General features: G+C 45.7%; 1 protein-coding gene across 1 annotated transcript in view; it reads right to left on the reverse strand.

The window, feature by feature from the left end:
* The window catches only part of LOC138296090 (vimentin-like), a 73,931-nt gene that overhangs the window by 13,847 nt on the left and 38,187 nt on the right, over window positions 1-21,897 (reverse strand). The window lies entirely within an intron of this gene.

Raw genomic sequence — 21,897 nt, forward strand, 5'->3', positions numbered from 1 at the left:
GCAAACCTCAAAATTTGGCTAAAAAAACACATGTTCCTCACATTTCTGTGGCAGAAAGTTCTGGAATCTGAGAGGAGCCACAAATTTCCTTCCACCCAGCGTTCCCCCACGTCTCCCGATAAAAATGATACCTCACTTGTGTGGGTAGGCCTAGCACCCGCGACAGGATATGTCCCAAAACACAACGTGGACACATCACAGAAAACAGAGCTGTTTTTAGCAAAGTGACTACCTGTAGATTTTGGCCTCTAGCTCAGCCGCCACCTAGGGAAACCTACCAAACCTGTGCATTTCTGAAAACTAGAGACCTAGGGGAATCCAAGGAGGGGCGACTTGTGTGGCTCGGACCAGGTTCTGTTACCCAGAATCCTTTGCAAACCTCAAAATTTGGCTAAAAAAACACATGTTCCTCACATTTCTGTGGCAGAAAGTTCTGGAATCTGAGAGGAGCCACAAATTTCCTTCCACCCAGCGTTCCCCCACGTCTCCCGATAAAAATGATACCTCACTTGTGTGGGTAGGCCTAGCGCCCGCGACAGGATATGCCCCAAAACACAACGTGGACATATCACAGAAAACAGAGCTGTTTTTAGCAAAGTGACTACCTGTAGATTTTGGCCTCTAGCTCAGCCGCCACCTAGGGAAACCTACCAAACCTGTGCATTTCTGAAAACTAGAGACCTAGGGGAATCCAAGGAGGGGTGACTTGCGGGGCTCGGACCAGGTTCTGTTACCCAGAATCCTTTGCAAACCTCAAAATTTGGCTAAAAAAACACATGTTCCTCACATTTCTGTGGCAGAAAGTTCTGGAATCTGAGAGGAGCCACAAATTTCCTTCCACCCAGCGTTCCCCCACGTCTCCCGATAAAAATGATACCTCACTTGTGTGGGTAGGCCTAGCGCCCGCGACAGGATATGCCCCAAAACACAACGTGGACATATCACAGAAAACAGAGCTGTTTTTAGCAAAGTGACTACCTGTAGATTTTGGCCTCTAGCTCAGCCGCCACCTAGGGAAACCTACCAAACCTGTGCATTTCTGAAAACTAGAGACCTAGGGGAATCCAAGGAGGGGTGACTTGCGGGGCTCGGACCAGGTTCTGTTACCCAGAATCCTTTGCAAACCTCAAAATTTGGCTAAAAAAACACATGTTCCTCACATTTCTGTGGCAGAAAGTTCTGGAATCTGAGAGGAGCCACAAATTTCCTTCCACCCAGCGTTCCCCCACGTCTCCCGATAAAAATGATACCTCACTTGTGTGGGTAGGCCTAGCGCCCGCGACAGGATATGCCCCAAAACACAACGTGGACATATCACAGAAAACAGAGCTGTTTTTAGCAAAGTGACTACCTGTAGATTTTGGCCTCTAGCTCAGCCGCCACCTAGGGAAACCTACCAAACCTGTGCATTTCTGAAAACTAGAGACCTAGGGGAATCCAAGGAGGGGTGACTTGCGGGGCTCGGACCAGGTTCTGTTACCCAGAATCCTTTGCAAATCTCAAAATTTGGCTAAAAAAACACATGTTCCTCAAATTTCTGTGGCAGAAAGTTCTGGAATCTGAGAGGAGCCACAAATTTCCTTCCACCCAGCGTTCCCCCACGTCTCCCGATAAAAATGATACCTCACTTGTGTGGGTAGGCCTAGCGCCCGCGACAGGATATGCCCCAAAACACAACGTGGACATATCACAGAAAACAGAGCTGTTTTTAGCAAAGTGACTACCTGTAGATTTTGGCCTCTAGCTCAGCCGCCACCTAGGGAAACCTACCAAACCTGTGCATTTCTGAAAACTAGAGACCTAGGGGAATCCAAGGAGGGGTGACTTGCGGGGCTCGGACCAGGTTCTGTTACCCAGAATCCTTTGCAAACCTCAAAATTTGGCTAAAAAAACACATGTTCCTCACATTTCTGTGGCAGAAAGTTCTGGAATCTGAGAGGAGCCACAAATTTCCTTCCACCCAGCGTTCCCCCACGTCTCCCGATAAAAATGATACCTCACTTGTGTGGGTAGGCCTAGCACCCGCGACAGGATATGTCCCAAAACACAACGTGGACACATCACAGAAAACAGAGCTGTTTTTAGCAAAGTGACTACCTGTAGATTTTGGCCTCTAGCTCAGCCGCCACCTAGGGAAACCTACCAAACCTGTGCATTTCTGAAAACTAGAGACCTAGGGGAATCCAAGGAGGGGCGACTTGTGTGGCTCGGACCAGGTTCTGTTACCCAGAATCCTTTGCAAACCTCAAAATTTGGCTAAAAAAACACATGTTCCTCACATTTCTGTGGCAGAAAGTTCTGGAATCTGAGAGGAGCCACAAATTTCCTTCCACCCAGCGTTCCCCCACGTCTCCCGATAAAAATGATACCTCACTTGTGTGGGTAGGCCTAGCGCCCGCGACAGGATATGCCCCAAAACACAACGTGGACATATCACAGAAAACAGAGCTGTTTTTAGCAAAGTGACTACCTGTAGATTTTGGCCTCTAGCTCAGCCGCCACCTAGGGAAACCTACCAAACCTGTGCATTTCTGAAAACTAGAGACCTAGGGGAATCCAAGGAGGGGTGACTTGCGGGGCTCGGACCAGGTTCTGTTACCCAGAATCCTTTGCAAACCTCAAAATTTGGCTAAAAAAACACATGTTCCTCACATTTCTGTGGCAGAAAGTTCTGGAATCTGAGAGGAGCCACAAATTTCCTTCCACCCAGCGTTCCCCCACGTCTCCCGATAAAAATGATACCTCACTTGTGTGGGTAGGCCTAGCGCCCGCGACAGGATATGCCCCAAAACACAACGTGGACATATCACAGAAAACAGAGCTGTTTTTAGCAAAGTGACTACCTGTAGATTTTGGCCTCTAGCTCAGCCGCCACCTAGGGAAACCTACCAAACCTGTGCATTTCTGAAAACTAGAGACCTAGGGGAATCCAAGGAGGGGTGACTTGCGGGGCTCGGACCAGGTTCTGTTACCCAGAATCCTTTGCAAACCTCAAAATTTGGCTAAAAAAACACATGTTCCTCACATTTCTGTGGCAGAAAGTTCTGGAATCTGAGAGGAGCCACAAATTTCCTTCCACCCAGCGTTCCCCCACGTCTCCCGATAAAAATGATACCTCACTTGTGTGGGTAGGCCTAGCGCCCGCGACAGGATATGCCCCAAAACACAACGTGGACATATCACAGAAAACAGAGCTGTTTTTAGCAAAGTGACTACCTGTAGATTTTGGCCTCTAGCTCAGCCGCCACCTAGGGAAACCTACCAAACCTGTGCATTTCTGAAAACTAGAGACCTAGGGGAATCCAAGGAGGGGTGACTTGCGGGGCTCGGACCAGGTTCTGTTACCCAGAATCCTTTGCAAATCTCAAAATTTGGCTAAAAAAACACATGTTCCTCAAATTTCTGTGGCAGAAAGTTCTGGAATCTGAGAGGAGCCACAAATTTCCTTCCACCCAGCGTTCCCCCACGTCTCCCGATAAAAATGATACCTCACTTGTGTGGGTAGGCCTAGCGCCCGCGACAGGATATGCCCCAAAACACAACGTGGACATATCACAGAAAACAGAGCTGTTTTTAGCAAAGTGACTACCTGTAGATTTTGGCCTCTAGCTCAGCCGCCACCTAGGGAAACCTACCAAACCTGTGCATTTCTGAAAACTAGAGACCTAGGGGAATCCAAGGAGGGGTGACTTGCGGGGCTCGGACCAGGTTCTGTTACCCAGAATCCTTTGCAAACCTCAAAATTTGGCTAAAAAAACACATGTTCCTCACATTTCTGTGGCAGAAAGTTCTGGAATCTGAGAGGAGCCACAAATTTCCTTCCACCCAGCGTTCCCCCACGTCTCCCGATAAAAATGATACCTCACTTGTGTGGGTAGGCCTAGCGCCCGCGACAGGATATGCCCCAAAACACAACGTGGACACATCACAGAAAACAGAGCCGTTTTTAGCAAAGTGACTACCTGGAGATTTTGGCCTCTAGCTCAGCCGCCACCTAGGGAAACCTACCAAACCTGTACATTTCTGAAAACTAGAGACCTAGGGGAATCCAAGGAGGGGTGACTTGTGTGGCTCGGACCAGGTTCTGTTACCCAGAATCCTTTGCAAACCTCAAAATTTGGCTAAAAAAACACATGTCCCTCACATTTCTGTGGCAGAAAGTTCTGGAATCTGAGAGGAGCTACAAATTTCCTTCCACCCAGCGTTCCCCCAAGTCTCCCGATAAAAATGATACCTCACTTGCGTGGGTAGGCCTAGCGCCGGCGACAGGAAACACCCCAAAGCGCAACGTGGACACATCCTAAATTTTGGAAAAAAACAGAGGTGTTTTTTGCGAAGTGCCTACCTGTAGATTTTGGCCTCTAGCTCAGCCGGCACCTAGGGAAACCTACCAAACCTGTGCATTTCTGAAAACTAGAGACCTAGGGGAATCCAAGGAGGGGTGACTTGCGGGGCTCGGACCAGGTTCTGTTACCCAGAATCCTTTGCAAACCTCAAAATGCACTATCACAAAGAATTGGAAAGTCCCCAATCTCCTTCCACAGTGGCCTGGTATTATTCTCTGACAACCCAGGCCAGAGCGGACTCTGTGGCGCTCCACAGGGTAGCGGCTAAGGGCATGCAACAGCATCAGATTGCTCACATATGGAATTACCTTCTCACAGAATTCATGTTGACCCAGTCCAAAGGTGCCAGGTCCCCATGAACCTGCCCTTACCCCAAGGGGGCATTCTCCTCCCCCGATGCAGAGGTAAGGTGTGGGGTGTCCCCTTCACCTAAGCCTGTGTCGTCCAGGGTGTCAACAGTTTCGCTGGATAAACTCCTCATTACATCTACCAGGCTACACAAGGCTTTTGGGCATCTTCCATAAATTAGTTTGGGTTTCTGACCTCACATACCCCTTATCTTACCTTGCCAACAGGTTCAAACTCCCCAGCAATGTACACAATAAGGCAGGTATCATTTGGGTTCACCAGTCTCTCCCTACCCTTCCCTGCTCCGAAGCTATGTTATTTTACCCCTATTTATTAAGCATGTGTACACCAATCAGTTTCATGGCGCTGGGGCGGAGGAGAGTAGGTTTAGTTGCTAGTGAACAAAGCCTTACACCTGTCTACATGACCAAGTTTTTAACAGTTTGCCGAATTTTATGTAGCATGAGGCCAACCTGATCTCTAGGGGGAAAGACATGGGGTGCAATGACTGAAAATCTGGTGCCACCCAACCTCTTCTTTTTAAATGTATTGGTCTACTAGTACCTTGATGGCAACAGCTATATTTCCTACAACCATAAGTCGTAATCGGTATTTGCTTCTTCTTCGGATGATGCATTTTGTGAATAATGCTTTAGCCTTGCCATGAGATCTCACTCATTCTGACTGTCTTTTTAAGATTAGGCAGATAGTTCATAAGGGTGGACTGCAGTGTGTGTTTTGTGGTGTACTCCTGGATTCGGGAAGTAATAAAGGCAGGACGTTTGTTATTAAGTGTTTTGAAAACAATGCAGCCAGTTTTGAAGATTTGGCTGTCTTTCATCAGGGAGGTGATGTTTATAGGTTGTTAGGATATATATTAAGATATAATAATTGGGAAGCCTAGTTCTGGACAATTTGAAGCCTATGAATGAGGCGTTTAGGTAGGCGTACTTATAGGAGTTTGGCGTAATCTATCCTAGAGAGGACAAGGGCAATGACATCTTAAATAAAGGCCTCTGGGGTGAGGAATTTTGCAATTTTTCTGATTCTGTGGGGCATTAAGAAGGATGAGGAAATCACTACCCCAATGTGTGGCTTCATAGAGAGTTTATCATCAATAATCACCTTTAGACTATCGATTATTTTTATTTAATTTAAAAATGTTTTGGAGTGGTGTGGAGGTTGGGATGGGAGGCATCCATCTCATGAAGCCAGAAAGATGCAGTCCAATATTCAAGCTTGCTTTTAGTAATGACGATATTGGTTTTATCTACGTTTAATTTCAGGTGGTTGCTGTTCATCCAGTCGCGGATAAACAGCACTGTGGTTTGAAAGTTCTCCTTAGATGCAGGGGAGTTCTCAATCCTGAGAGTGTGGACTAGAGGGCAAATATATAGAAAAGTGAGGAGAGGGACGAGCCCTGTGGGACTCCACAGTCTAGGCGGACTTTGGATGAGCTGTGCCGCGTCAGATGGACAGGTTGGGAACAGTCCTTTATAAAGGAGATAATCCAGTACCTCTCCCAGTTCATCACAATCTTTTTTCTTTCAGGTGTCCAACTCCCCACTGGATTGATATGACACTTTTACCTGAGGTCTATTTTTACTACCAATTCAATCTAGCATGTTGTATGGTTCTTTTCATTACAACCTTGGTGTATATCGGTTTAATTGCACAACACCAATAAAAACATTTACAAAAATAAAAACAATAAAAAAAAAAATGCAAATGCCCACGTCTGCCTTAACATGCCTTAACATGTACTGTTACCTATTTTTTGATCAATTGCTATTTAATATTGCACCTGCTTTCAGCCCACTATAGACTTAGCTTTAATGCACACTCCTACACAATTTAAATTAGTTATTGTTTTGTTATTCTGTGTTGTACACTGCACAGTTTAACTGACACCTTCTGGTAATAGTAGTCTTGTTCTGAAGTTGGCACCTTGAAGCGAGGATTTTAGAAAACAGCAGTGCCAGCTCTTGCTGGCGATACATGTGTTATGTCTCACAAGAAGAGCCTGGCACCAAACTATTAGTGTCTATCTGTAGATTTCAATTGTACAACATGCTGCTGCTTCCATTTACTTGCATTCAGAAAAAGTGTATAAATGTTGCATCAAAATGTATTGATATTATAGCAGTAGCTGCTCCAGATGACTGAAGGGGAATCTCTGGTTCACTGAATAGGCAATTGCCTTGCTTAATTTGAATGCTTCATGGCTATTTTTGCAATAAACACGTTAGACTCCTATATACTGGCCCAAGTGTTTGTGTTTTCTTCTGCAATCATTAAGGATCATGGGAAGCCATTTTACAGCTGTTTTCCAGTCCACTTGTAAACTCAACCCTCTGGTTGCTTTTTCTGATTCCCTTGCTGTTTCCTAACTACGCCTCCCCTTTATCCAATAACTCTAGAACAAACAAGCCATGTAAGCCTTTATACTGAAAAATATAAGATAACTTTATATCTATAGGAATGTGGGTTTCAAAATCTTACACAAAACACTGTCCAAGGGTGTACCGTTGATTACTGTGGTGCACATATGAAGCCAGGTTAAGTAGAGAAAATAGGTAAATAATGTTTTCAAATGTGAATTCTTTGTTGTAAAGGGAACACTATTGCTTTGCCCTTCTTGGCTCTGCAAAAACCTACAAATATCGCAAAATGTACTCTGTCTGATGATGTGTAGTTGATGTAAGAAATGGCATGCCTGGAGTCCACTAGGCCTACCCACACAAATGAGGTACCATTTTTACAGTGAGACTTGGGGGAATGCTGGGTGGACGGAAGTTTGTGGCTCCCCTCAGATTCCAGCAGCCTCTTGTTCTCTCTGGTGAGTGGAGGAGAAGGGAAGAAAGACAGATAGAGAGATACCTCTTCCAGTAAGCAAAAAGGCCGTGTGTGAAAAACCAGGTTATTCACGTAGAAAACTGTGAATGTTGGTCAGACCAAGAAGCCTGAAGTTCACTGACCTTAAGGGCCAAAGTCATTGCCTCTAATTACACAGTTTTCAGACAGGGGCTGAATTGGGCAATTGAATGTGGATGACGTAAGAAAATTAGCTTTATGTTTTAATATCACCGAGGAATAATAAATGCAGTGGTGGGAAACAACTGAAATAAAACCTTCAGAAGACGTGCCCCCAGTGGTGACTTTAACATAGAAGGCTGGTCAGGGAGACACATGAGGGAGGACATGGCAGCTAAATAAACTTTTAGTGTATGCACTGCTTGATCCTGCTAACCAAGGGACAGTTCTAAGTGTAGAACATCTGGAAGGCACGACTAAAATGGTTTCAGACCTGACAATTAACACTGAACAAACTTATTCCAGTGATCCACATAAATGGATTTGTGGCTGGTTCCCTGACAGCCAAGATGGGGTCAATACCCTCAGAAAGCAAGCAGGACTCTAGTTGACACCACTTAATCTCCACACATGCAGCTGCAGCGTTTGAGGAGTAGGATGAAGGATGTGGCCAACCAGCTGCGAAAGCACGTCCACCCTATGCTGAAGAAGTGGCGTGCTGAGTTCCTCGCCAATTTATGGCAATCAGATTCAGTTGTGTTTTCCTCTTCTGTAGAAATCAACAGAAGTGGAATCCAGCCAAACCCAAAGGTATCAACAGAAGAATCTTCTAGGTGGACGTGTAGGGCACAAAAATAAGGATACTCCCTTTACTGCATCAGGGTGAAATGATCCATTCAGGGACATTCCAAGTTGGAAAAGATTTCTGTTACTTTGCGATAGAGCCCCCACTAGTGGTCCTCCAAGGAAAGACTACTCAGAACATCTGCTATCATGTAGAGGATGACTGCAAGGTGTTCCACTACCAGGAACAATTTCTGTTGTTAGTCCCACCTCCACAGACAAATTGCCTCCTAACAGATAGGCATTGGTCCTGTACTGCCCTGTCTGTTAATGAACAGTGGTGGTGTTGTCCGACAGAACTTACATGGCACTTACTGAGATGGTAAGGAGGCAAGTATTGATGGCAACGCAGATTTATGTGCAGGGGTTGCTCTGAAGTGAACCATAGGCCAGCATCATGTTGTCACCCAGAAGACCACCCCAACTCAGCGAGGCGGCATCTGTAACTTCAGTAGCCTGCAACTACAAAGTACTGAGGGACACAACTACTAGTACTTATCTTGGAGGTAAGAATCAAAAATCTGCACACAAGTCAAGAGACTTACCACTGATGATTGACCTGTTACCCCTTTGGGCACCTCTGAAGTGCTATCAATCACCAACTGGCACGCAACACCAAGAGGATCTAAGAGGCCATCAAGCCTAATAGGCAGAGGACCTGCAGAGCCAAGATCAGACTCTGAGACAAAATATTGGAATTATATTTTGAATATCTTCATACCTACGAGGAAAAAGAAAGGCTTTCATTTGGTCTTGTCTACCATCCCTCTTAAAAAAAAAAAGCTTCTGTGTGGGGGAGACAGGCATAAGGGTGTGGCTAAAGTGGCATGGTATGCTAAAGATGTTCCATGACCAGCGTTGGGAACACTGCCTACACCAGACAGTCATCCAAATCCATACATTGACCCCTGAACTCAGCAGTAAAGCTACCATCTTGGCCGTCACCTAGGTGAAAATTTGTGGTGCAGTTGTTAGGCTAAATGATACGTTTGTGATCTGATAGGAGAGGCCCGCTGTAAACCTCAGATATCACCTGTGAGTGGAGAGCATCAGCAGGTGAAAGTAAGCCCCCTTGAGGTACAAGGACAATAGACAATCCTCAGTGCCGAGGGCCAACAGAACTTGGTTCAGAGGCACTTGTACTGCTGAATGAAATGTTTTGAGAGGTAAAGGCCCAGGACTGGTGTCTGGCCTCCATACTTCTTGGGGACCAAGAAGCAAAGGCAGTAAAATCCAGTGCCCCTTTGCTCCATGACGCTGCCTCAATGGACCTTTTGTTCAGAAGAGTAAGACCTTTTGCCCACAAAATCAAGACATGTGCCTGGGAGCGCATCCTAATGGAAGGAGGGTGGTCAGGTGAAGAGGACAGTCAAGGTAGGGTGTAGACATTGCAGATTAGCTGAATGACCCAGTGATCCTTGTTGATGATCTCCCAATTGGTTGAGAAATGGGAGAGTCTTCCCCACCACTGGTAGTTGGTGGCATAAAGTGGGGGTGGGAAAGTACCCTCTTTTTGGCATGGTTACCGCCACTTTTTGCCTGTTATCAGTATGCTTGAACTGTTTTCCCTGAGATCCTGCTGACCAGGGCCCCAGTGATTGTGTTCTCTCCCTCTAAATGTGGTTGCCTAGGACTTTGCACACCCCACAATTGGCTTACTGGTGCCTCCTTAAAAGTCCCTAGTATATGGTACATAGATATCCAGGGCATTGGGGCACCAGTGGTTCCCCATGGGCTGCAGCATGTATTGTGCCACCCATGGGAGCCCATGCAAAATGTGTCTGCAGGCCTGCCATTGCAGCCTGCATGAAAAGGTGCATGCACCCTTTCACCACAGGTCACTGTACCAGGTCACTGTAAGTCACTGCTATGGTAGGTCCTCCTAGCCCAGAGGACAGGGTGCTGGTACCTGTGTGCGAGGACACCCCTGCATGAGCAGAGGTGCCCCTACGAACTTCAGTTCCATTGCACTGGACTTTGTGCGGGGAAGCCATTTTACTTGTGTACTGGACACAGGTGGGCTAGCTACATGATGGTAACTCCGAACCTGGGCATGTTTGGTATCAAACTTGTCAGAATCATACCCCATTACTGTTGTCAATATTAGTTGTATGATTCCATGCACTTTGGGGGCTTCTTAGAGGCCCCCCCACTGTTGCTCCTACCAGTCTTCTGGGGTTTTTCAAGCAACCTGCGCTGCTGCCGTCCCTCAGACGGGTCTCTGCCCTCCTAGTGCTTGACCAGCTTAGGCAGGGAAAGGCAGAACAAAGGATTTCCTGGGGGAGAGGAAGGCAACACCCTCTCCCTTGGAAATACTTGTTACAAGGTTTGGAAGGGGTAACCTTCCCAAGTCACCAGCTTGCATAAACTGATTTGCACCAGCACAGAGACTCTCGGTCCCTGCTCTAGCACAAAACTGGAGAAAGGAAAGGGGAGTGGCCACTCCCCTGTCCATCACCACCCCAGGGTGGTGCCCAGAGCTCATCCAGGTGGCTACTTGAACTTGATTCTGCCATCTTGAAACCAAGATGTGCAGAGGCCCCTTGGACCATCTGAGTGGCCAGGTCAGGCAGATGACATCACAGCCACCTCCTGATTGGTGGTCACCTTGCAGGTGACCAATCCCCCTTTTAGGGCTATTTAGGTACTCCCTTCCGGGCGGGTCCTCAGATTCGACATGCAAGACTCCTCCAGGACTCCTCTGCATCATCTACTTCATCTTCTGGCCACTGGAACCGCAACTGGACTCTTCAGGAACCAACAATCTGCAACTTCAGCAATGACTCCGTTTTGCAACATTGTTTCTTCTGCTCCTTCCAGCAACTGTAACATTTCCCCGGCTGTGCATCCTTTGAGATCAGCAAGACGTCAGCCTGCACCAAGAAGTAAGAAGGAATTTCCCTTGGAGTGAAGGAATCACCCCCCTGTATCTGCAGGCACCAATTGCATCAATGACCGGCTGTGTGGATCTGCTTTCCTCTGGAACTGTGTGGATCCTGCATCACAGAGGGTGGTTTGGAATGGTCCTCTTGGTCCTCTCTGCCAGCTGTCCAACTTGGGTGACGGTAAGCCCTTGCCTCTCCTTGCAGGACAGTACCCCTGTGCACCGTGACTCTTGCAGCTACCAAGGCTAGTTTGCTCCTGCTCCAAGGGATCTTCAGGCTCCATGTAGCCCTGGCCCCCAGCACTCCTTCCTGCCAAGCACATTCTACTCTCTGCTGCTCCAGCGACGTGGGACTACTCTTCATGTGTGCTGCCTGGGCCCCACTGTGACTTACTGTGCCTGCTGCCAGTGGGTTGCCTGTGGGGGCTGAGACTGCTTCTGTTGGCTCTCCCAACTGCTGAGGGTCACCTCAGACTCGCCTTCCTGGGTCAAGTCCCCTGGGCCTTGCTGGTCCTCTTCAGCCTTACAACTGTTCTTTTGATTCTCTTGCATTTGCCAAGGCTTGTTGGTGGTTCTTCAACACCCCTGACCATCTGCCAGTCTGACAACCGACGTGGGACACCGTCTGCACTGCTCCAAGGTCTTCTTTTCAGCTCTTGGGTTCCACTGCTGGTCTTCTTCATCCCTCATCAACCTGGTTCTTCACCTATAGAAGGGTGGGGTAGTAGCTCCTGCCCCTAATGGACACTCCAACGTGGACTGGACTCTGTCTCCTTCTTTTACCGGTCCTCTTCTACCAGAATCCACCTTTAGTTTCTTCTTGTCTGGTCCTGTACTTGCATAATCCTTTTTCTAAGTCCTCCTGTTAGCCCTTGGGAAAACCAGGTACTTACCTCTGCTCTCCTGGTCGCTGGGGGTCACGCTGGTACTCACCTCTTGGGGCTCCTAGTTCCTCCAGCTCCCCTCTAACAACTCCACTGCCCTGGATGGGGGACTGTGTCTAGCATTCCACTTTCTTAGTATATGGTTTGGCACTCCCCTAGGGCCCTCACTGTTTTCACTAAGTATTGCCAATGCTTGTTGTTTCTATGCTATTTCCTAATTGCTATTGTGTATTTATATATAGTGTGTACTTACCTCCAGTTGGGGGACTGTCTATAAGTAGTCTTGTGTTGTGTTACTATAATAAAGTACCTTTATTTTTGTAAGACTGTGTGGTTCTTTCATGTGTGATAAATTGCTGTACGACTGAAGTGGTATAGCCCCTTCGCTGCCAGGCCTTTTCCCCCTTCTGTGCAGAGCCTTTTTTTTGGCTATTTGGGGCAGTTCGCGCTTAGGCCCTCATAACTTTTTGTTCACATCAGCTACCCAAGCCAAAATTTGCGTCCTTTTTTTTCCAACATCCTAGGGATTCTAGAGGTACCCAGACTTTGTGGGTTCCCCAGATGGAGGCCAAGAAATTAGCCAAAATACAGTGAAAAGTTCGTTTTTTTTTTTTTTTAAATGGGAAAAAGGGGCTGCAGAAGAAGGCTTGTGGTTTTTCCCCTGAAAATGGCATCAACAAAGGATTTGTGGTGCTACAATCACCAGCTTCCCGGCTTTCAGGAACAGGCAGACTTGAATCAGAAAACCCAATTTTTCAACACAATTTTGCCATTTTACTGGGACATACCCCATTTTTATGATTTTTTGTGCTTTCAGCCTCCTTCCAGTCAGTGACAGAAATGGGCATGAAACCAATGCTGGATCCCAGAAACCGAAACATTTCTGAAAAGTAGACAGAATTCTGAATTCAGCAAGGGGTAATTTGTGTAGATCCTACAAGGTTTTCCTACAGAAAATAACAACTGAAAAAAATAAATTTGAAATTGAGGTGAAAAAATCTGCAATTTTTCTCTACGTTTTACTCTGTAACATTTTCCTGCAATGTCAGATTTTTTAAAGCAATATACCGTTACATCTGCTGGACTCTTCTGGTTGCGGGGATATATAGGGCTTGTAGGTTCATCAAGAACTGTAGGTACCCAGATCCAATAAATGACCTGCACCCTGCCTTGGGTTTTCATTCTATACCGGGTATACAGCAATTCATTTGCTGAAATATAAAGAGTAAAAAATAGCTATCAAGAAAACCTTTGTATTTCGAAAGTGGGCACAAGATAAGGTGTTGAGGAGCAGTGGTTATTTGCACATCTCTGAATTCCGGGGTGCCCATACTAGCATGTGAATTACAGGGCATTTCTCAAATAGACGTCTTTTTTACACACTCTCTTGTATTTGGAAGGATAAAATGTAGAGAAAGACAAGGGGCAATAACACTTGTTTTGCTATTCTATGTTCCCCCAAGTCTTCCGATAAAAATGATACCTCACTTGTGTGGGTAGGCCTAGCGCCCGCGACAGGAAATGCCCCAAAACACAACGTGGACACATCCCATTTTTTGACAGAAAACAGAGGTGTTTTTTGCATAGTGCCTACCTGTAGATTTTGGCCCCTAGCTCAGCCGGCACCTAGGGAAACCTACCAAACCAGCACATTTTTTAAAACTAGAGACCTAGGGGAATCCAAGATGGGGTGACTTGTGGGGCTCTGACCAGGTTCTGTTACCCAGAATCCTTTCCAAACCTCAAAATTTGGCTAAAAAAACACATTTTCCTCACATTTCGGTGACAGAAAGTTCTGGAATCTGAGAGGAGCCACAAAGTTCTTCCACCCAGCGTTCCCCCAAGTCTCCCGATAAAAATTGTACCTCACATGTGTGGGTAGGCCTAGCGCCCACGAAAGGAAATGGCCCAAAACACAACGTGGACACATCCCATTTTTTTTTTTTTTTACAGAAAACAGAGGTGTTTTTTGCAAAGTGCCTACCTGTAGATTTTGGCCCCTAGCTCAGCCGGCACCTAGGGAAACCTACCAAACCAGCACATTTTTTAAAACTAGAGACCTAGGGGAATCCAAGATGGGGTGACTTGTGGGGCTCTGACCAGGTTCTGTTACCCAGAATCCTTTCCAAACCTCAAAATTTGGCTAAAAAAACACATTTTCCTCACATTTCGGTGACAGAAAGTTCTGGAATCTGAGAGGAGCCACAAAGTTCTTCCACCCAGCGGTCCCCTAAGTCTCCCGATAAAAATGGTACCTCACTTGTGTGGGTATGCCTAGCGCCCACGAAAGGAAATGGCCCAAAACACAACGTGGACACATCCCAATTTTTTTTTTACAGAAAACAGGTGTTTTTTGCAAAGTGCCTACCTGTAGGTTTTGGCCCCTAGCTCAACCGGCACCTAGGGAAACCTACCAAACCTGTGCATTTTTGAAAACTAGAGACCTAGGGGAATCCAAGATGGGGTGGCTTGTGGGGCTCTGACCAGGTTCTGTTACCCAGAATCCTTTGTAAACCTCACTATTTGGCTAAAAAAACACATTTTCCTCACATTTCGGTGACATAAAGTTCTGGAATCTGAGAGGAGCCACAAATTTCCTTCCACCCAGCGTTCCCCTAAGTCTCCCGATAACAATGATACCTCACTTGTGTGGGTAGGCCTAGCGCCCACGAAAGGAAATGGCCCAAAACACAACATGGACACATCACATTTTTTTCACAGAAAACAGTGCCTACCTGTGGATTTTGCCCTCTAGCTCAGCCGGCACCTGGGGAAACCTAGCAAACCAGCACATTTCTGAATACTAGACACCTAGGGGAATCCAAGATGGGGTGACTTGTGGGGCTCTGACCAGGTTCTGTTACCCAGAATCCTTTGCAAACCTTAAAATTTGGCCAAAAAAAACACTTTTTCCTCTCATTTCGGTGACAGAAAGTTCTGGAATCTGAGAGGAGCCACAAATGTCCTTCCACCCAGCGTTCCCCCAAGTCTCCCGATAAAAATGGTACCTCACTTGTGTGGGTGGGCCTAGTGCCCACGAAAGGAAATGGCCCAAAACACAACGTGGACACATCACATTTTTTCACAGAAAACAGAGATGTTTTTTGCAAAGTGCCTACCTGTGGATTTTGGCCTCTAGCTCAGCCGGACCCGGGGGGGCAGAAATGGCCTAAAATAAATTCCCCCCCCCCCCTGGGGAGCGACCCTTGCCTTCAAGGTCGCTCCCCTTGCGTGACGGCACAAAAAAAAAGATCCCTGGTGCCTAGTGGTTTCTAAAATCAGCCGATCTGCCCCCAAAGCGGGCAGAAATGGCCTAAAATAAATTTGCCCCAAGGGGAACGACCCTTGTCTAAGGGGTCGCTCCCCACACCTAAAACAAAAAACTAAACAAAAACAAAACAAAAAAAAAAATGTTATCCCTGGTGCCTAGAGGTTTCTGCACCCCCAGGGGGGGCAGAGAAGGCCTTAAAAAAAAATGCCCCCCCCTGGGAGCGACCCTTGGCCAAGGGGTCATTCCCTTATGCCAATTTCCTTTTTAAAAAACACATCCCTGGTGTCTAGTGGGCGTTTTGACAGCCGGATTGCTTTCAATCCGGCTGCCAAAACGCAGAGAGAGACTTCAAAGGGAAGGAAATACATTTCCTTCCCTTTGAAGCCTCTCTCGGCCTCCCCCACGTGATCGGAAGAGAAATGCAAAGCATTTCTCTTCCGATGCTTCCAGCGCGATGGGGGAGGCTCTGTGACAACCAGAGCGCGCTCGCGCGCTGACGTCACAGGGGGGGATGGGGGGGTCAGGGTGGAAGGGGAAGGGCTTCCCCTTCCATCCCTGACTTGGGGGGGAACCCCACAGAGGGAGCGCTAGCGCTCCCTCTGGGCTGTGTGCCCAGGACGTATTGGTTACGTCCTGGGCACAGCAGCTCTGTGCCGCAGGACGTAACCATTACGTCCGCGACACAGAAGGGGATAGCATGAGCTTTGCATGTCTCCTAGATAAGTCTTGGCTGCTCGTCCATAGCTACCTCTACAGAGCCCTGGCTTCCTAGACACTGCCTACACTTCACTAATAGGGGATGCCTAGACCTGGTATAAGGTGATAACACCACAAGTGCTCACCACAAATCAGGCCAACGTCCTAAGAGAGGGTCTAATCAATAAGCCTCTAATACATTTTATAATAACTCATGAAAGAGCAGCAGACCACATGAGCTTCATTATAACAGGATGAGTTATACTATGAATTATATAAACAGTATTATGGGGAAAAAAAATTCAGTCAGTGCAGGATGTGATTATGTGGTGCAAAAATGAAATGCAATACAAACACTGTGTGCCCACACATATATATATAAAGGAATCTGCACTAGTCTTCACTGAATACAGTTTCTTTATCAAGAGTTCATCAATTAAGACTATGCGAAGTAACAAATTTCAGGTCTGGGCAGCTGGAGTGGTTGACGGTATTTCAACCTTGACATTACTTCAACACAATGTTTAAAGAGTTGAAGTATGGCCCAAATACAGTGGCAATAAATTATAAGGTACAGTATGGGTCAGTCAATCCTAAACATAAAACTGAATTTTAGTTACCATCCATTCAGTTTTGTTTTAATTGTATTTCTGCTACGTAGTAGTGGTGATGGTGGTTATTGACTTGAGGCAGTAAAAATGAGAAAAGCAGTAGGTAAATTATGCCAGTTGCAAACAAACACATTTTGTTGCAACGGAAAGGCGGCATGCTGAGAAGTCTCCGCCCGCTATAGAAGACATTAAGTGAAAGGCGACTCCTGTTGGTGGAGATGATGTTCGTTAAATCTACCCCTGCCTCAAAAGGAGTGATGCATTTGTTGGGATGTTTGGAATAGCTGTTGAGCAATCAGTCTGTGGACTGAAAGACTGGATAAAACTAGCAAGCCTTGACAGGATCCAAGAGTGTTTTGGCAAAAGGTAGCAGGGGTTCTAACACCACAGAGGAAGGCTGTGTCAAAATGTTATCTTCGACCTCACTTTTGAGCAAGTTTAATTCTAATGCTTCCTCTGCTTTTCATACCACTGAAGTGAAAGTAGAGACTTTATCTGCAGTAGGTTCAGAGGGGTAAGGGATTTCGCCTGCTGAAGATGTATTCAGAATACATGCATTTTATAAGTCTAGGGAAAAAACACCCTGTGTTGTAAGAGATTATCATCGTCTGTGGAGCGATAATATTTATCGGGCATGATGAGAACATCTTAGTTAATCTGAAAAGTTCCTTCATACGGTCAGATCTCTGGGCCTAATGACCTAGAGAGGGGTTTTCCCAAAGGTACCCATAAAAAATAGGTCAGAAATCATTCTATGGCGACTTGGATATTACCTGGTAACTTCCAAGTTGTTGGACACTGTATAACATCTGAAGGGGAAAGGGATCACTTTGATATATTCCTGAGAGTTATGGCCAAACCAGCTTGGCCTCCCACCCTCTAAAGGCCTTCGGGTGCATAAATGCATAAGAGTTAAAGGCTGAGAGTCTGTTTTCTGACCCTAGACACCATATGCAGACGCCGAGGGGATCTAATGACAACATCTTTTTAAGGCATCTGGGGAAGGGTTTGAACCCTGAAATCTTAGAAGGAGATATTTGACTAGTTGCTGTTGAAAGCAGAGGAAGTTTAGAGGTGAAGCGTGGAGAAAACCTCGGACCTGTGCTAATGGGGTGTGGGAAAACACTAACTGATGCAAGTGCTCCAGTTGCTGTATCCAATGAAGTCATATCCTGGAGGGGTGGAGTCATGATTGAGGCCCGCATGGTGCCACCTGGCGGCGCTGGAGACCTATAGCTGGGTACAAAGTTTTCAGATCTAGTCTGGGCCTGGAAGGTATTCATAAGGTGAGAAATATGCAGGAATAAGTATTCATCGGAATGCATATGCTATTGACCTGACAAGCTAATAGTGAAAATATACTTTAAGCTGGAAGTGACGTAGGGCTTTATTTAAAGTTTGGCTGGACATCCTCCAAAAGGCAGATATACAAATGTATTGAATATAGAAATTAAGTAAAAAAAGCTCTACAAGTGACATAAACATTGCTAAAAATATTAGAATAATAATACTAAAAAAACACTACAACATTAGGGAAGGGATTGGACTCCACCAGTCTAAGTAACAGTAGGCAAAACATTTGACTTCTGATGGGTTAGATCTACTATTCCCACTTCGATCTAAACAACAGTAGGGAAGGTGTAGGGCTTTGGTTGGGTTAGATTTACTATTCCCACTCCAGTTTAAAAAACAGCAGGGAACATGTTGGATTTCAGAGGTGACATTTACTATCCCAACTCCAGTCTAAGCAACAGTAGGGAAACACTGGACTTCAGAAAGTTTAGATTTACTATTCCCACTCCAGTCTAAGCAACAGTAGGGAAAGCGTTAGACACTGGAGGGGTTAGATTTACTATTCTCACTAAAGTCTGAGCACAGTAAGGAAGTGTTAGACTTCGGAGGGGTGACAATTTACTATTCCAACTCCAGTATAATCAACAGTAGGGAAAGCATAGGACTTTGAAATCATTTACATTTTCCTTCCCCCCCACTGCAGCATACTGCATGAAGCAAAATGTCAACCCACTCCTTGTTCACAATAGCACCCATGCTCACAAACTAGTTCCCTTCAATGCCAGGTACTACCATAGATTTTCCCACAGCGCCAAACAAAATGGCCTACAGACTGGCCCATCGGGCAGCACCACAGTACCAGGCTGCTGGGCAGGCCAGTCCAACACTGGCACTGATACCCCAAAGAGTGTCCTGGTGCTGAGAGGAAACAGAAAAGAAAAGAGGATGAAAATATTAACAGCTATATAACTAAAAAAAGATGAGTCTTAGCAAATTCAGGAACATGAAGAATAGCAAATTTCCTTACAGAGACTAGAAGGGAAGTAATTCCTTAATTTTGTTGACCCAGTAGGAGTAAGCATGGCCTCCCACTACGGTCTTAAGAATCTTGGCAAAAGATTCTTAGTAGAACATAATAGATGTACAGGAGCATAGATCTTTTGCTTGAATGTACTGTAGACCAGAGCCACGAAGGGCTCAGTAATTGAAGCAGAGTGTTATAAATATAATCCGCTCCAGCACCAGAAGCTAGTAAGGCCAAGAAGGAAGTGGTGATGCTGAAGAAAAGGAGAAAGTTTAAAGAACAGATGGACTGCAGCTTTCTGTATGATCTGAATTTGTTTCACAAGGTAGGAGGGGATCAGAGGAGTAACGCCAGACCGAGTGGCACCGGGGGTCCTAACCCTCTAATAGGCCCCAACCCTTCAAGGTGGGGCCAATTCAGCCCAAGGTCAATGAATAGATTTGGGAGACTCCAGGTTCCCTCGTCACATTCTGTAGCGGGCGCCATCGTTTTGCAATAGGCCACTTGGCGGATAACCAGATAAAGAGAATTACCATAGTCCAGGTGCAATAGAATAGGTGCCTGGACCACAAATTTTCTCACAGTTGGAAGGGAGAAGATGCAGAATTTTACAAATAAATCAACTTTAATAATAGCTATTTGATGCAAATCATTGAATTTGGATGGCGTAGGAAAGGGCTAAGTTCATGAAAACACTCAAGTTCTTAAAGTCACAGGGAGTGTCGTAGGACCCAAATTAGATGGCTACCAAGCTGAGAACCACATTCAGCACAGGTCACTTATAAAAAGGTATCTCTGTTTTATCTGAGTGCTGTTTCAGCCAGCTGGCGCTCATCCAAAAGCCTAGTTTAGATACACATGTATGGAAATTAAGCCAAGAACCCCACATATCTCGATCAAGATACAGCACAAGTTGAATAGTATATGCATATGAGATCAAAGATAAACCATAAAAGTGAATATTTTGGATAAGAAGGGTTATGTAAATGTTAGAGAGTAGGACTCAAAAAAGAGCTCTGAGAAACCGCTTAAGACAGAGGTGAAACTCAGAATGAAAGGGAGGAAGGTGCTCAGCTTAAGGAACACTTCTTGAAAAAGGGTAAGCTGCCAAGCCAGCACTTTCCTTGTACTCACAAGCAACAAGTCGAGTAAGTGGGAGAGATACTTTGTCAAATGTTGCAGACAGGTGGAGCAGGATGTGCCCTGATCTATGACAATGCTGAGTTAATTGAAAACAGCAAATAAGGGAGATTCTGTACTGAAAAGAGGAAGAAACCCCAACTGAGAGAAGTCCAAAATTGACTGGGTGTTAATGTGAGGGGATAATTGAATTCTGGTGTGTATTTTTTGGCTGGGAGAAGGGTGGAAGAGATATAGGACAGACATTGTTTAAAGTAGACGGGCCAGCAAAATAACTTGCCAACAGTGGCATTACCAAGGCCTTCTTCCATTCAGCTGGGACTGGTATTCCCTTAATAGACAGATTTCAAAGCAGCAAAAGAGTACAATTGACAACAGACACAACGGTATGACGCACGGCAGGAGGGCACAGAAACAGTGGTGATCCTGACTTCGAATTGAGCAATAAGGCTTCTACTTGACCTGAGGCGAGAAGAGAAAACTCAGCACTGAATAATACAAGTAGAGATAGAAGAGACATTAATATTTTCCTCTGAATGATCTAAGGAGGTTTCCTTAAAATTTGTTCAGGATTTGTTTAATCTTGTTGTGGAAAATTTGAGACAGGGAGGTCCACAGATCAGCTGATAGCTGGCTTTTGGAGGTCTTGCACAGTGGTATTATCATTAATATTGTTATTATTATTATTGAGATTTGTAGATTGAAACAGCGGGTCAGTGAGTGTCCCAGCGCTTGGCAGTAAAGTCTGATCCCATGCTAATAAGGTGTGCTAGAAAGCAGACCCAAAGAGCCAGGTCTTGAGGAGACGCTTAAAGATCTGGATGTCCGTGGTGGCGAGGAGTTGTTGTGGAAGGGCATTCCATTCCCTTTCGGCCAGATAGAAGTAAGAGCTGCCACCCCACTTTTTCCTTCTGCATCGAGGAATTAGCACCAGCAAGGAGTTGAAAGACCAGAGAGACCTAGTCATTTGGTAGGGGATAAATCTATTGGATGGGTACTGAGGGCCTTGTAGAAAGCTCTGTGTGACCTTTGAACAGCAAACGTTCCTTGATAGGCAGCCAGTGCAGTTCTTTTAGGAAAGGTTGGATGTGAACTCTCCTAGGGAGTTGCAGCAAAAGCCTAGCGATGGCGTTCTGCCCCAGATGTAATCTTTTCAGGAGGTAGGTAGGTAGGCCCCACTATAGAGAGTTGGAGTAGTCCAACCTTGAAGTATTCAGGGCCTGGATCACTATTTATTTTACTGCGGAAGGGGGAGAATGTAAAGGAACTTTTCTACCATCTTTAGCAGACCAAAACAGGTACCTATTACACCCGCCACATGGAGTGAAAATGAAGCAGTGTTAACAAATTTCACCCGCGATTACATGCCACCGTGGCAGGTAGCAATGGGACATCATTTGGCCAATAGCCGTTGTCCCAGCTTGGCAGGAAAGTATCTATAACTGTCAAGAAGACCTCTTGAAAGAATTCAAAGATACAATAATTTTTTCTGTGCACACTGTAAAGCACAAGCTAATCACCTGCTTCTTGAAAACTTTAATCATTGTAGTGTGTAACAAGCTTTATCTTCGGTACTGTATGTGCAACGCAATGCTCTCTCTATGCTGGTGGTTCTTAAACTGTGGTCCATAGACCCCAAGAGGTCTGTAAGCCTTTTCAGGGGTTCCACGACTACTTAGAAAATTAAAAAATATTAACAGACTAATAAAGTGTATAGAAATAAAGAAGCAAAATGTAAAAGTG

This window comes from Pleurodeles waltl, chromosome 1_2, assembly GCF_031143425.1.
Source record: "Pleurodeles waltl isolate 20211129_DDA chromosome 1_2, aPleWal1.hap1.20221129, whole genome shotgun sequence".
NCBI classification, from domain to species: domain Eukaryota; kingdom Metazoa; phylum Chordata; class Amphibia; order Caudata; family Salamandridae; genus Pleurodeles; species Pleurodeles waltl.